The 13,124-nt window shown below is 31.8% G+C and overlaps 1 pseudogene; it reads left to right on the forward strand.

The window, feature by feature from the left end:
• The first annotated feature begins 1,885 nt into the window (after positions 1–1,885).
• Positions 1,886–2,265, forward strand: LOC105295881 (annotated as a pseudogene).
• Positions 2,266–13,124: the final 10,859 nt, after the last annotated feature.

The following is a 13,124-nucleotide window of genomic DNA, read 5'->3' on the forward strand; positions in this document are numbered from 1 at the left end:
CAAAGGAATGGAAGAATTTTATCACACAAAGAGTAAATTAGATTACACCAGTGTAACTACACAAAAGCATATTTAAGAGAAAAAAACATTGCAAGAGATAGAAGAGCACTGCATAATAATAAAAGGTTTAATTCATCATGAAGACATAATTCTGAAATATATGCAATGTTGAATATATATATAAGGTACAAATTTGAGAACTTGCGTAAGAATAATAAAAAAAACTGACAAATCTACCATCATAGTAGGATATTAACATATATTGTATGGCATTTTCAGTAACTGATAGATTAAGCAGAAAAAATCGAGTTCATTTAAATAATTAATAAATTGAATCGAATGGGAATATACAGAACACTGAAGCCAATATTGGAGGAATATACATTTTTTTTCAAACACAATAAAACACTGATGAAAATCGATCCTATGCTATACAAAAAGTCAAGCCTAAATATATTTCAAAGGATTACTATTATATATGCCATTCTAGGATCACAATACAATTAACTTCAAATCAATAGTAAAATGTTAACTAGAGAAAAAAAACATAAGTTTGGAAATTATTAAATACGCTTCTAAATTTATGATTTAAAGAGTCATAATGAAAAAATAAAAAATATTGAGGACTTCAAAATAGTGAAAAATGCCATAATTTAAAACTTGTAAGAGTACAGCCAAAACTTTTCTACGAATGAAATATGTAGAAGTTTAAAACTTAGAAAAGAAGAATGTTAAGAGTTAAATAGCAAAACATCCATTCTGTTACAAAAATAAAAGTTGAAAAAATCTAAGATGAAAGAAAGAAAAAATATTTTAAAAAGAACAAAATATTGAGGCTCAAAAAATATATGTTAGATCTTTTAAGAACTGTCAATTTCTTAAGAGCTGACAATTCTCTGCTACTATTGATAAAGCACAAAAGAGAAAGCAAAATAAGCAATATTATAAATGAGACAACTATACACTTAGCAGTTATTTAAAAGATGAGTAGATACTCTGAACAACTTTAGCTACACAATTGAAAACATGGATGAAATCGATACATTCTTTTTAAAATGCAACAAAACCTTATTTGACAAGAAATAGCCCGACAGGATTAATGACAGCCAATAAGTAGTTTAGTCAGTATTTCAAAATCTCTTTGCTAATAAAATTACAGGCCCAAATGACTTTGCTTTCAAACAAACAAATAAACCTAATATCTCACAAAATATTCCAGATTATAGAGTCAAAGTAGAAACCAGTTGCATTCCATGTTATGAACCCAAGTCAATTTTTATACCAAAACTTTAAAAGGACAGAACAACAACAACAAAAAAAAATTAAAGACTAGTATTGCTCATGGACATGGATGCAACTATCCTAAATTTAATATAAAAACAGTTCGAGAGGAAAAGTAAACAGCAATCTCAGTCAAAAAAAAAAAAAAAAATGTAAATATCCTAAACTGAATAATAGCAAACTGAATCCAGTAATGCATAAAATATGTGTGTGTGTGTGTGTGTGTGTGAATTAAGTTGGGCTTATATTGGAAATGCAAGATTAGTTTATCATTAGAAAATAAACTAACAATTCATCATATCAGGAAAAAAAACAAATTATTACCTCAACTGAAGCAGAAAAAGTATTCGATAAAATTCAAAAATAGATGTGCATTTCCAAAACCTGTATTCTCTATTATAATGTGAATAAAACAATGGTGTCCCCTTTCACGACTTCTATTTAACATTATAGTGGAGGTCCAAATCAGCCAAACAAGGCAGGAAAAAAATATTGTTTTTTTTTAATTATAAGGGGCAAGTTTTTTTACACGCTACGTGATTTTGCTTTTTGTCTGACACGTTAGCAAGGCTGCAGTGGTAGCAGCTGCTCTCGGAGCTTCACTATGCCACCCAAGGACAAGAAGAAGAAAGATGCTGGAAAGTTGACCAAGGAAAAGGCCCAGTGAACAAACCTGGGGTAAGGCCAATAAGAAGAAATGCTCCAAAGGCAAAGTTCAGGACAAGCTTAATAACCTAGTCTTGCTTGACAAAGCGACATATGAAAAACTCTGTAAGAAAGTTCCCAACAATAAGCTTATAATCTCAGCTATTGTCTCTGAGAGACTGAAGATCCGAGGTTCCTTAGCCAGGGCAGCCCTTCAGGAGTTCCTTAGTAAAGGGCTTATAAACTAGTTTCAAAGCACAGAGCTCAAGTAATTTACACCAGGAACACCAAGGGTGGGGATACTGCAGCTGCTGGTGAAGATGCATGAACAACAGGTCCCATCAAGTGTACGTTTTGAAAAATAAAACTTTATTAAATCAGATAAATGTATTTTTGTGCATATTGTAATCAAGGGTATCTTAGAATGAAGGAAGGATGCTAAAATATGCTCCCCTTAGAAAAGAAGAAATAAATTATAAATATTTGGAAATATTTGAAAAAGTTTCTATGTAGAAAATGAAATGATTAATAGTAAGTTTTTAGAATTAATAGTTTAACAAGGTACTAGATACAAAATCAATATTAAAAAGATAATTATATGTCTATATACCAGCATTAACTAGTTAGAAAAATCAAAATAAGCTTACATATATAATAGCATAAAATACAAGATACTTAGGAAAAAATAAACTTAAAAATTTATATGATACCTCTGTAGACTTTTGAAAGACTTTTAAGAGTCCCAACAAATAAAAATTTATATCATATTCATGGACTGGAAATCTCTTGTCAATATCAATTAGATGCCAATTCTCCCCCAAATTTAGCTATAGATTCAATGCATTTATTATTAAAGTTGTAACACTTAGAGGTATGTATGTGGTGTGGGTGTGGTATGTGTTGAACTGTTCCATTACTGTGGCTATGTGACAATCCACTTGAAAACTCAGTGGCTTAAAATGAAAGCAATATTTACTTTACTCTTAATTCTACAACTCAGAAGGAATTTCCAGTTTCTACTTAACTAAACATCCAAGAAGTTGAGACTGTTTGAAAGAGAGATTAGAATTATCTGACGATTTGCTTTCTCATATGTTTAGCACCAAAGTCAAGGGCTGGAACAGTTGAAGTTGGAATAGCTGGGGCTCCTTAGTGTCTTATCTTTAAATACATATCCATCTCATGTGATCTCTCCAGCATAGTTGCCTTAGGGTAGCCAGACATTACAAAAGTCTACTCAGAACTCCTGAGGTGCATGACACAGAATAGCTGGGTAGAAGCTTAAAAAATTTTTACTACTCAGCCTTGAAAGATATGTATCACTTCTGCCGTAATCACAGAGCCATCCAGATTTAAGATCACACTCTTTGGAGTAGTGTCAATGTCATATGTTGATAGGAACACATAGGAAAGGATGAATTAGTGGAGCTATCTCTGAAAAATACAATCTTCAACAAGAAAGTTATAAAATGATAATATAACATCTATGGAAGACTAAAAGCCATGGTTAGCCAAAATACTCTTGAAGAAGAAAATACCAAGACTTTATGACACGGTAATGCAATGTGATAAAGGCATAGGGATAAACTGACCAGTGTAACATAAATGTAAGGGATATACACACACGTGTGTTATGTTAAAAAACAGAAAATATATAAATATATGTATATATGCACACACACATGTATCTGTATATTAACTACATCAGGTCATTGAATAAGATCCTTTTATTTAACATCATTTTGCTATAACATCAATGAGATGCCATAGGTACTTAACTCTTGTTTATATCAACTAGCCTAAATTAGTTTCATTACATATCATTTCAAATAAAGTCACAGAAACTATCAACAACATTAAGTGAGGACTTACTGTACACAGAAAACATATATGAGTTAACCACATGGAGAAGAAATGAAACTGGATCCTACCTTATACCATATACAAAAATCAATTCCAGATAGCTTAAACTTGTAGAGAAGATATTGTGACTTATCTCATTCATAAACATTCTTTTTGCTTTTCCAAAATATTTAAAAACACAAAACAAAACCAAAAACCCTAACAAAAGTACAATCAATTTAGTCTTCTATCATTAATTTTCTTGCTCTCTTTGTCAACTATTATTAGGCTAGCCACTTTGAGTCTTCACCTGAAACCTACTAAATTCAAACAACTCATACCATATATGTTAACTGCCCTAAATAATTGCATCAGAAAGAGAAACTGAGCTATGCCTTTGTTTTTCTTTTCTCTCATTTCTTTAGAAGAAATCGAGGAAAAGATCAAGCCTGAATATAAAAAATACTGCCATTCTCACAATCCACCACCACTTAATTCAACTAGGATTTTTGATTTGGCTCTTTTTGTTTCCTCAAATGATAATTATGGGTAGGGATAAGTAAATATTTTGTTTATATTTTGTTTGCTCACAAAGATTCTAAACTTGTAAGAACTTACTTGTATTTGGCAAGCATTATTGTCAAACAGCTCTAAATATCCAAGCTTTTCAAAGGTTGCATTAACTAAGTTTTTCAAAGAAAATTTGCAGATATATCATGTCAGTGTTTATTTACTCTTGGCATTACTTTTTATTCATTCTCTCATTCATTCTCAATTCACTTTATATATGTCTAGCTCTAGTTCTATCTCTTATTTCTAAGTTGTCACCTAATATGTAACAGACCTTTTTACTGACTCTGTAAACAAAATGTCTAAAATGTCATCAGTAAACAAAATGTCTAAAATGTCAAACATTTTAAAAGGATAAGCATGATGAGGTATGCTTATCCCCTTGGTCCTAAAGAATGAATTGTGTTGTAGTAAAAAAAGTAAATACTTCAGTTAGAAAGACTTAAATTCTTGTGTCTTACTTTCAAAATTTACTAGTCCCATATTCCCAGGCAAGCTTCTCAACTCTCCTCACTTTAATTTCCCCATGTGTAAAAAATTAGTGTGATAAATCTGTTTTCATTAAATTGGGATTATGATCAGTTTTTTATATACTAAAAAGATGTATGATGCGTATGGTTTTTTATTTCTTTAATGTTCCTGAAAATATTTTCAGGATTGAAAAATGGGAAACATAATAATAAATAAGTTACAAGTGAAAAAAGTAAGTGAAATTATATGACAGCCTACCTAACTAGAATATAAAAAAATAATGTTTTACCCAATTTTATAATGCATTCACTTAAATTACTGAATGCCTTCTGTGTGTCAGATACTGTTTGAGATTCTAGAAATTCAAAGAATCATTAAAATTTCTCCTTTCTTACATCATTTAAAATTTAGGAAAGAAAACTATGTCATTTGTAATATAATGTGATAAATGCTACCATAGAATAATACTATATCTACAATATAAGTGGAGTGACCTACCTAAATTTGTCTGAGAGAGTTTGGGGAATATTTCAAAAAGGAGACAATAATTTGAGCTGTGATTTGAAGTATAACCATGAGTTCAGCAGACTGGCACACAGAAAAATACATTTCATAGGGAATAGCTAGAGCAATGGAACCAAAGCATAAGAAAGCATAACTTTTTTGATAGATCTCCAAATAATTTTCTATAACAAGAGCAAATGGCAGAAAGAAAGTTCAAGAAATATGGAGAAGACAGCTAGGATCACCCCCTAGGTACTAACTTTACTTTATGTGTAATGTAAGGAAATGACAAATTGAGTTTTGCAATGAAGCTCTACCACTCTGGTGACAATTTAGAAAATGATGAGGCTAAAAGGAGAGAGATAAGTTAGGAGGCTACTGTTAATTAGTACAAGAGAGAATTTATAAAGGACTGAACTAATACAGAGAAACAGTACTAACTGTAATCAAGGAATGAAAATAAAGGATATTTAAGAGGTAGAATCAATGAGTCAAGACTAACTCTCTGGTTTCTGTATAAATTCTAGTTGATATTCATTTAGTTAAGACATACAAAGACATTCATTGAGATAAGATAGGACAAAGGACCAAGGATATAATCATGAGGGATGCAAGTTAGTTAAGACAGAGGGAGACAAAAAACCTGAGAAGGAGTCTGAGGAAAACTAGTATGAATCTTAGAAGAAATACCAATAAATAATGGTAGTATTAAGTTAGCTAAAGTAAAATAAATGTTTAAGAAAAAAGAAAGTCAAAGTTAAATGCAAAGAGAGGCCACTAAAGTACCAAAAAGTATCCACTGAATTTGCTAGTTAAAATGAGTATTAATGAGGTTTTAAGTGACAAATCCATATCAGACAGGCTTAAGCAAAACCAGTATAATTCACCTGGCTGATGCATCCAGAATTAGTGCTGGAAACCTAAACAATTTAATCAGTATGGTGACTCTTACCATGTCTTGGCACTGCTTTTTCTCTATGTTGATTTCATGCCTTTGCCTACCCGGGGGAAAAAAAAAGTCTCTTTTTTCTTTCATCCCAGTATCTTCAGGCTTATATTCTCTCAATTCCAACTTCTGCGGAAATAAAATTTCTTTTTATTTCAGTGCCTCCAGACACCTTCTAACTGAGGCCTATCAGGTCTAATTGGCTTGACTTTTTTCATAAAGCCTATCACTGGAGCAACCACTTACCATTGAGAGACTACTGATTAACTGGGTTTTAGTGATATGCTCTCATTGTGCTGACTGTCCCACTTGAATATAAGCTCTATTAGGGGACAGAATCTATAATAGAGATTCTAGAATGGTACCTGACAGATAATAGGTACTCAGTCAAATAATTATTGTGGTTCCAGCTTTAGCTATGGCAGATTATCTTGTATCAAAACAATTCTACCAATAATTAAAACTAGGAAAAAACTGGAGAAAATTTGATGGAAAATATAGCGTTACACACACACACACACACACACACACACACACACACACACACACACACACACACACACACACACACACACACACCCAGAGAGTTTCCAAGATATTTCAATAGCCAAGATCCCATAGAGGAGAGAAGGGCAAAGATAGATGTAACATTTGGTAACATTTTTCTCAAGTTACTTGCCAATTCACAAATAGAAGCTAAGAGGTTGAGAAATTGAGACAACCTTTTAGAATGTTACAAAACTGAGAGACAAACATTGGACTTTAGAATCTACAAAGGTGAAAAAATCCAGTAAACATGCCAGGCTTTCAGCTGCTACCCCGGAATAGCTATACCTTAAAATAAGTGAAAAATAGAAAAATTATCAAGAATTTAAGACTAGTCAATTTCATCTTGGAGAATGGGGTGAAGGGTTAAAGAAGTACAAATTAGTAGTTGATAGTTGATAGTTGGTCATGGGGATGAGGAGCACGGCAGAGGGAATGCAGGCTAGGTGGAGGGCCAGGGGAGGGAGGGAGCAATTGGGGGGATTGTTTTATGAACTATATAGATGTCTAACCAATGTGCTGTGTACTTGAAACTAATTTAAATAAATAAAATTTTAAAAGATAAATAGGTGAAAAAAAGCTTAGAAGTTGTCACTCCTGTCACTTGATCTAATTGATATTTATAAAATACACCATTCAACAACAGCAGATTCTTCTTGAACACCCAGAAAACGTGTACCATTATAGGCTATATTCTAGATCATAAAACAAACCTCAACAAATTTAAAAGACTTGAAATTATACAGTTTGTTCTCTGGCCACAAAGGAATCATATGAGAAATCAATAACACAAAGATATAAAAAAAATCTCCAAACATCTGGTAACTTTAAATAATCCATGAGTTAAAATGATTAGAAATAAAATACATCGTCACAACTTGTGAGACACAAGTAAAGCACTAAAGCCAGTTAATTATAATGCAATAGAGTAGGTAATTTATAGCCCTAAATGCTTATATTAGAAAAGAAAAAAGTATTAAATCAATAATCTAATGCTTCAATGGAGTGGGTAATTTATAGCCCTAAATGCTTATATGAGATAAGATGCCTAGGAAGCATCTTCTAAAATGTGTAAAATGGACTGCTTTTCCAAGGTCTTCAGGAGACCATTTTTCAAGGTTTACAACTGTTCTCTATATAAGGTTCTGTTTAAAAGAAAAAAAAAAAATACAAGAGTTATTATTAATAGCTTTAATTTTTTCTACAACAATTTTGTGTCTGGCACTGAAGTAGGGGAAATTTACATATAGTCATTACAAAAATACAACAAGATAGGTATTTTTACCCATATTTAACAGAGGTATAAACTAAGTTTCAAAAAGGTTGAAATTACAAGCTCGACCTGGTAACTGGGACTCCAGTCTAAGTATACTAGACCATGAAGTCAACTTCTTTTCTATTATACGATGTACCCAGATTTGATTTTATGGATGTGATAACCCATCTTTTCCCATCTTATATACAGATATTTGGCAGGCATTAAATTAGAAATGGTGGAGATACCTTGTTATGTCCCTTTTCTGTCATTTGATAGTAGGAAGAAGGGAAAGACTCTTGCTTTGGGGAGGTACTCATGCACAGAAAGTAAACAAAGCATCATCTGGACAATATAGTACCGGCACAGGAATAGACTTATAGGCCAAAAGAATACAATGGAGAGTCTAGAAGTAAACCCAAATATATATAACCAATTGATTTTAACAGAGGTCCCAAGACCTTTGGGAAAATGATAGTCTCTTTGACAAATTATGCAAGAATAGCTGAATTACCACAAGCAAAATAATTAATTTGGACCCCAACTTCATACTACATACAAAAATTAACTCAAAATGGATCAAAGAGTTAAATATAAGAGCTAAAACTATAAAACTATTAAAGAAAACATAGAGATAAATCCTCATAACTTTGGATTCATCAATGGATTCTGAGATTTGACACCAAAGGCACAGACAACAAAAGAAAAAATAAATCGGACTTTTTAAAAATTAAATCCTTAGGTGCATGAAAATACATTATCAAGAAAGTAAAAAGACAACCTACATATGGGAGAAAATATATATAAATTATATATCTATAATGGTTTAGTACCCAGAATACATGACAAACACTTGAACTGAACAACAAAAAGGCAAACAATCCAATTAAACAATGGGCAAACTACTTGAATAGACATTTCTCCGAAGAGATATACAAATGGCTAACAAGCATATGAAAGATGTTCAATATAATTGACCATTAAGGAAATTCAAATCAAAACCACAATGATAAACTACTTCACCCCCATTAGGATGGTCATAATAAAAAAAAAAAAGAAAACAAAACAAAACAAAAAATAAGTTAATGAGGGTGTGGAGAAATAGGACCTTTCATATATTCCTAATGAAATGTAAAATGGAATAGCTACTGTAGAAATGTTTTGTTTCCTCAAAAGGTTAAACATAGAATTACAATAAGACCCAGCAATTCCACTCCTAGGTATATATCCCAAAGAACTGAAACAGGTACTCAAACAAATATCTGTTCCTAAGTGTTCAGAGCAGCACTATTTACAATAGACAAAAGGTAGAAACAACCAAAACATTCACCGACAGTTGAATGGAGAAGCAAATTGTGTTGTATATAGAACGTATTAGCACTCAGGCATAAAAAAAGAATGAAATACTGACATACGCTACAACTTGAATGAGCCTTGGCAAAATTATGCTAAATTTAAAAAGCAAGGCACAAAAGATCACAGCTATGATTCCTTATGAAGAATATGAAAATCCATAAAGCAGTTGGGGGTATCCAAGGATGGGCATAGGGTGAAATAGAGAGTGATTACTTATTGAATATGAAGTAGAAATGTTCTGATGTGATAAAAAAGTAATTTCAAAATTAGCGAAAGGGGGCAGTTTCACAACACTGTGAATGCACTAAATGACAGTTGTATACTTTAAAAAGGTTAACTATGTTTTATGAATTTCACTTCAATAAAAACAAGTGAGAAGCTCAGTCATGAGCTCAAATATTTCTGCTATTTTATTACTGAGATAAACTTGGGTAGACTATGATCTCTGTGTTATGATCACATTCCATATCTTAATTCCTCGCTTTCGTGTATTTCCTTTTCACCACTATTGCCAGATTTCATGGAGATCAAACACACCACTCCATTTAGATCCTGTATGTTTAAGTAATGACCAAAATACACCTTTACCTAATAAAATGTCTTTATAGCTTCAGTCTTTTAATCTAGATATTTTTAAATTCTGAACTTTTCTCCACAAATATCATTAGGAAAGCTTTAATATTCAAATCTCTTTTGATTTCTTCGGAACACTGAGAAAATGATCATCCTCCAAGAGAAAAATATTACAAAATTTATTTTGTTAGCGTTCAAAAACTGCACCACAAAAAAACTAAGGAAAGCTAATTTTGATTCGACCAAAACTTTTTGCAACTGTAAAATAAGATAAGAGGTACAATGTGGAAAATTGAAGCAATTTAGAAAAGTAATCATGTCAACAAACTCCATTATTATCATCTTGACATTAACAATCACTCAGGATTATGATGTTCATGGACTGGCAGGTGTGCAGCAGGGCTAAATATGACCTTGAAATTAAAAAAAACAACAAAACACTTCTTTTAAATCCAGGTTATTTTACAGTTTTTTTTTTTAAACTTTGGAGAAGTTACTTACTATGATCATATATGGGAAAGTGTTTTGTGTGAGAACACACACACAAAAAAAAACTAAAGTATAAAATAACATTCTTTACATGTTCTCTGTAAAAACTGGTAATGAAAAAATAACAATTAAAGTTGCTAGATCATGTAATGAGATTTTAAAGAAACGTATTTATCAGTCAATGTTTTTTGTTATATGGAAGGTAACATAGTAGGCACTGGGGATGAGATAAATAAGCAAGTTTTAACTCAATTTTTTCTTATCATGGTAAGTGCTAGAACTTTGATAAAGACAGGATACAGTCAGAAGGCAGTTGGAAAATGATGAATATTAGGGTAGGCCAAAGGGTGCTTCCTATGAGACATTATGTCAAAGCATCACCTTAGTCCTGAAAGATGGGTTGGGCAAATCAACAAAAATTATAACTAAAACTAAATCTCTGGCTGAGAGTTAAACAGCAAAGGCACAGAGTCAAGATAAATGATGTTGTATAGGGAACATGTAAGTATTTTAATAGAACAAAGAATAAGAAGGAAGAGTTATAAAAGTTCAAGCTAAAATGCTACACGGGGATCAAATTATGAAGGAAATCAAATCAAGAGCCTTGATAAGGAATGCGTCTTTCATCTTGAAGACATTTAGGAAGAATTAAACATTTTGAATATGTGAAAGATCTAATATTTGCAATTGAGTATAGATGACAGTATGACATATAGGTTGGAGAGACTTTGTTTCTAACAATATTAGAGAGTAGATGGTAGACTGGATTTGTAATACAAACTCTTCCAGTACAAAAAAATAAATAAACAAAAAAAAAACATTGTTACATTTTTAATAACTGTTCAAATTTAAATTACATTTTTAACAAGGAGTGACTTGGGTATAAGGGAAAACCACCTGAGGCCCAAAATGTCAAAAGGGTATGATTCCTAAATATAGGTGAGCTCTGTGGTCTTCGTTGTTTAGGCAGGTTGAGAGGATCTTCCAATCCTAAGTATTCAGAAGTCTGGTATTAACAGGTCAGCCATTCATAGCTATCAGGAATGACAGAAAAAGGCTTGATGGCTAAACATTGTGGGAGGTCACACCAATACCCTTCAATGAAGCAAAAACCCCAAAAGAGCTGTTTTTGGTTTACCACATTACCAAGTGGCAAACTAAAACAAACTAAACAAACAAAAAAAAAAAAAGAAAAAACACTCACACAAAGATAGAAAGTAAGGAAAATTTGGATCGGGGAAGGAGAACTCTCCCCTAAAATTCCTAACCAGCACTCATGAAGTTTTGTAGCTTGTACGGACACTATCTGTAAGCCATCCCTTCTCCCAAAAGGTCAATAGTATTGTTATGAAGAAGAGCTGGTTGGTCTGTCACAAGTACCAGGCAAAGGGAAATGAAAATGCACTATGGAAATCAAAGAATCCCCGCAGTGGAGTTCCAAGGAAATTTTCTAACGATAGATGAAAATCACACAACATCAAGGAAATAGATCATTCAGAATGAGACTTCTACAGAAAAAAAAAAAAAATACTGAAGAATCAGAGCCACAAAAATCTGAAGATATCAGGAATATCAGATTCAAAGTACAAAATATGTTTCAAAAAATAAAAAAGACTAAAGAATGACAAAAGAAATAAAAGACCCTCAAATATTACGAAGGAAGATTTGAAAAAAGGACTAAACAAACACCCTGGAAATAGTCAATATATTAATTGAAATTTAAAATCCATAGACAGGTTAACCAGCTAAAGACAGAATTCATAAACTAATGGACCTTAAAAAATAAAGAATTCAACATAGAAAGTGAACAATATGGTATATATAAAAGAGAAATTAAGATACATCAAGGAAAAACTGAAAAGGTCCAATGATGTATAATCAGAGTTCCAGAAAGAGGAAATTGGAAAGGATTGGAAAGGGAAATTGGAAAGGGAAGAACTATAAGAAAAAGGGATATTAGCTAAGTCTTTTTGCATCTGTCTATAAAAAAAAAACTTTTATTAGATCAACATCTCTTACATCTTTTATCTCTTGTTCATTTGGAGTTGATTCTTATGTAAACTAGATATAAATTTTGTTTTACTGGTTTTTTGCTCAAATGTCTATTTAATTTTTCCAGAAGCAAATCAAATTTACATATTCACTGTGGTTTCTTTCTGGACTTCCTATTCTATTCCACTGACTTGTGTACCCATTAATGTACCAGTAGCACACAACTAACCAAAGAGGCTAACAGCATACATTAATAACTGGCAGGGCTAATCTTCTCCTATAGTTTTTCTCTTTTTCACTGTTTTTCTATCTATTCTTGCATCTTTATTTTTCATATCAGCTTTATTATAACTTGTCTAGCTCCATATATAAAGTTGATTTTTTTACTTCAATGTTTTTAAATTTTATTTTATTATTAGTTTCAAGTGTACAGTACATTGGTTAGACATTTATATAGTTTATAAAATGATCCCCCTAATTGCTCTTTCTCTCCTCTGGCTCCGATGACATGATATTATATAGAGAGAACCCTATACCATATAGAGATATTCCACCAAAAACAGTTAGAACTGATCAATGAATTCAGTAAAGTAGCAGGATACAAAATTAATATTCAAAATTCAGTGGCATTCTTATACACCAATGATGAACTTT

Source organism: Pteropus vampyrus, unplaced genomic scaffold (genome assembly GCF_000151845.1).
Source record: "Pteropus vampyrus isolate Shadow unplaced genomic scaffold, Pvam_2.0 Scaffold115, whole genome shotgun sequence".
Taxonomy (NCBI): Eukaryota; Metazoa; Chordata; class Mammalia; order Chiroptera; family Pteropodidae; genus Pteropus; species Pteropus vampyrus.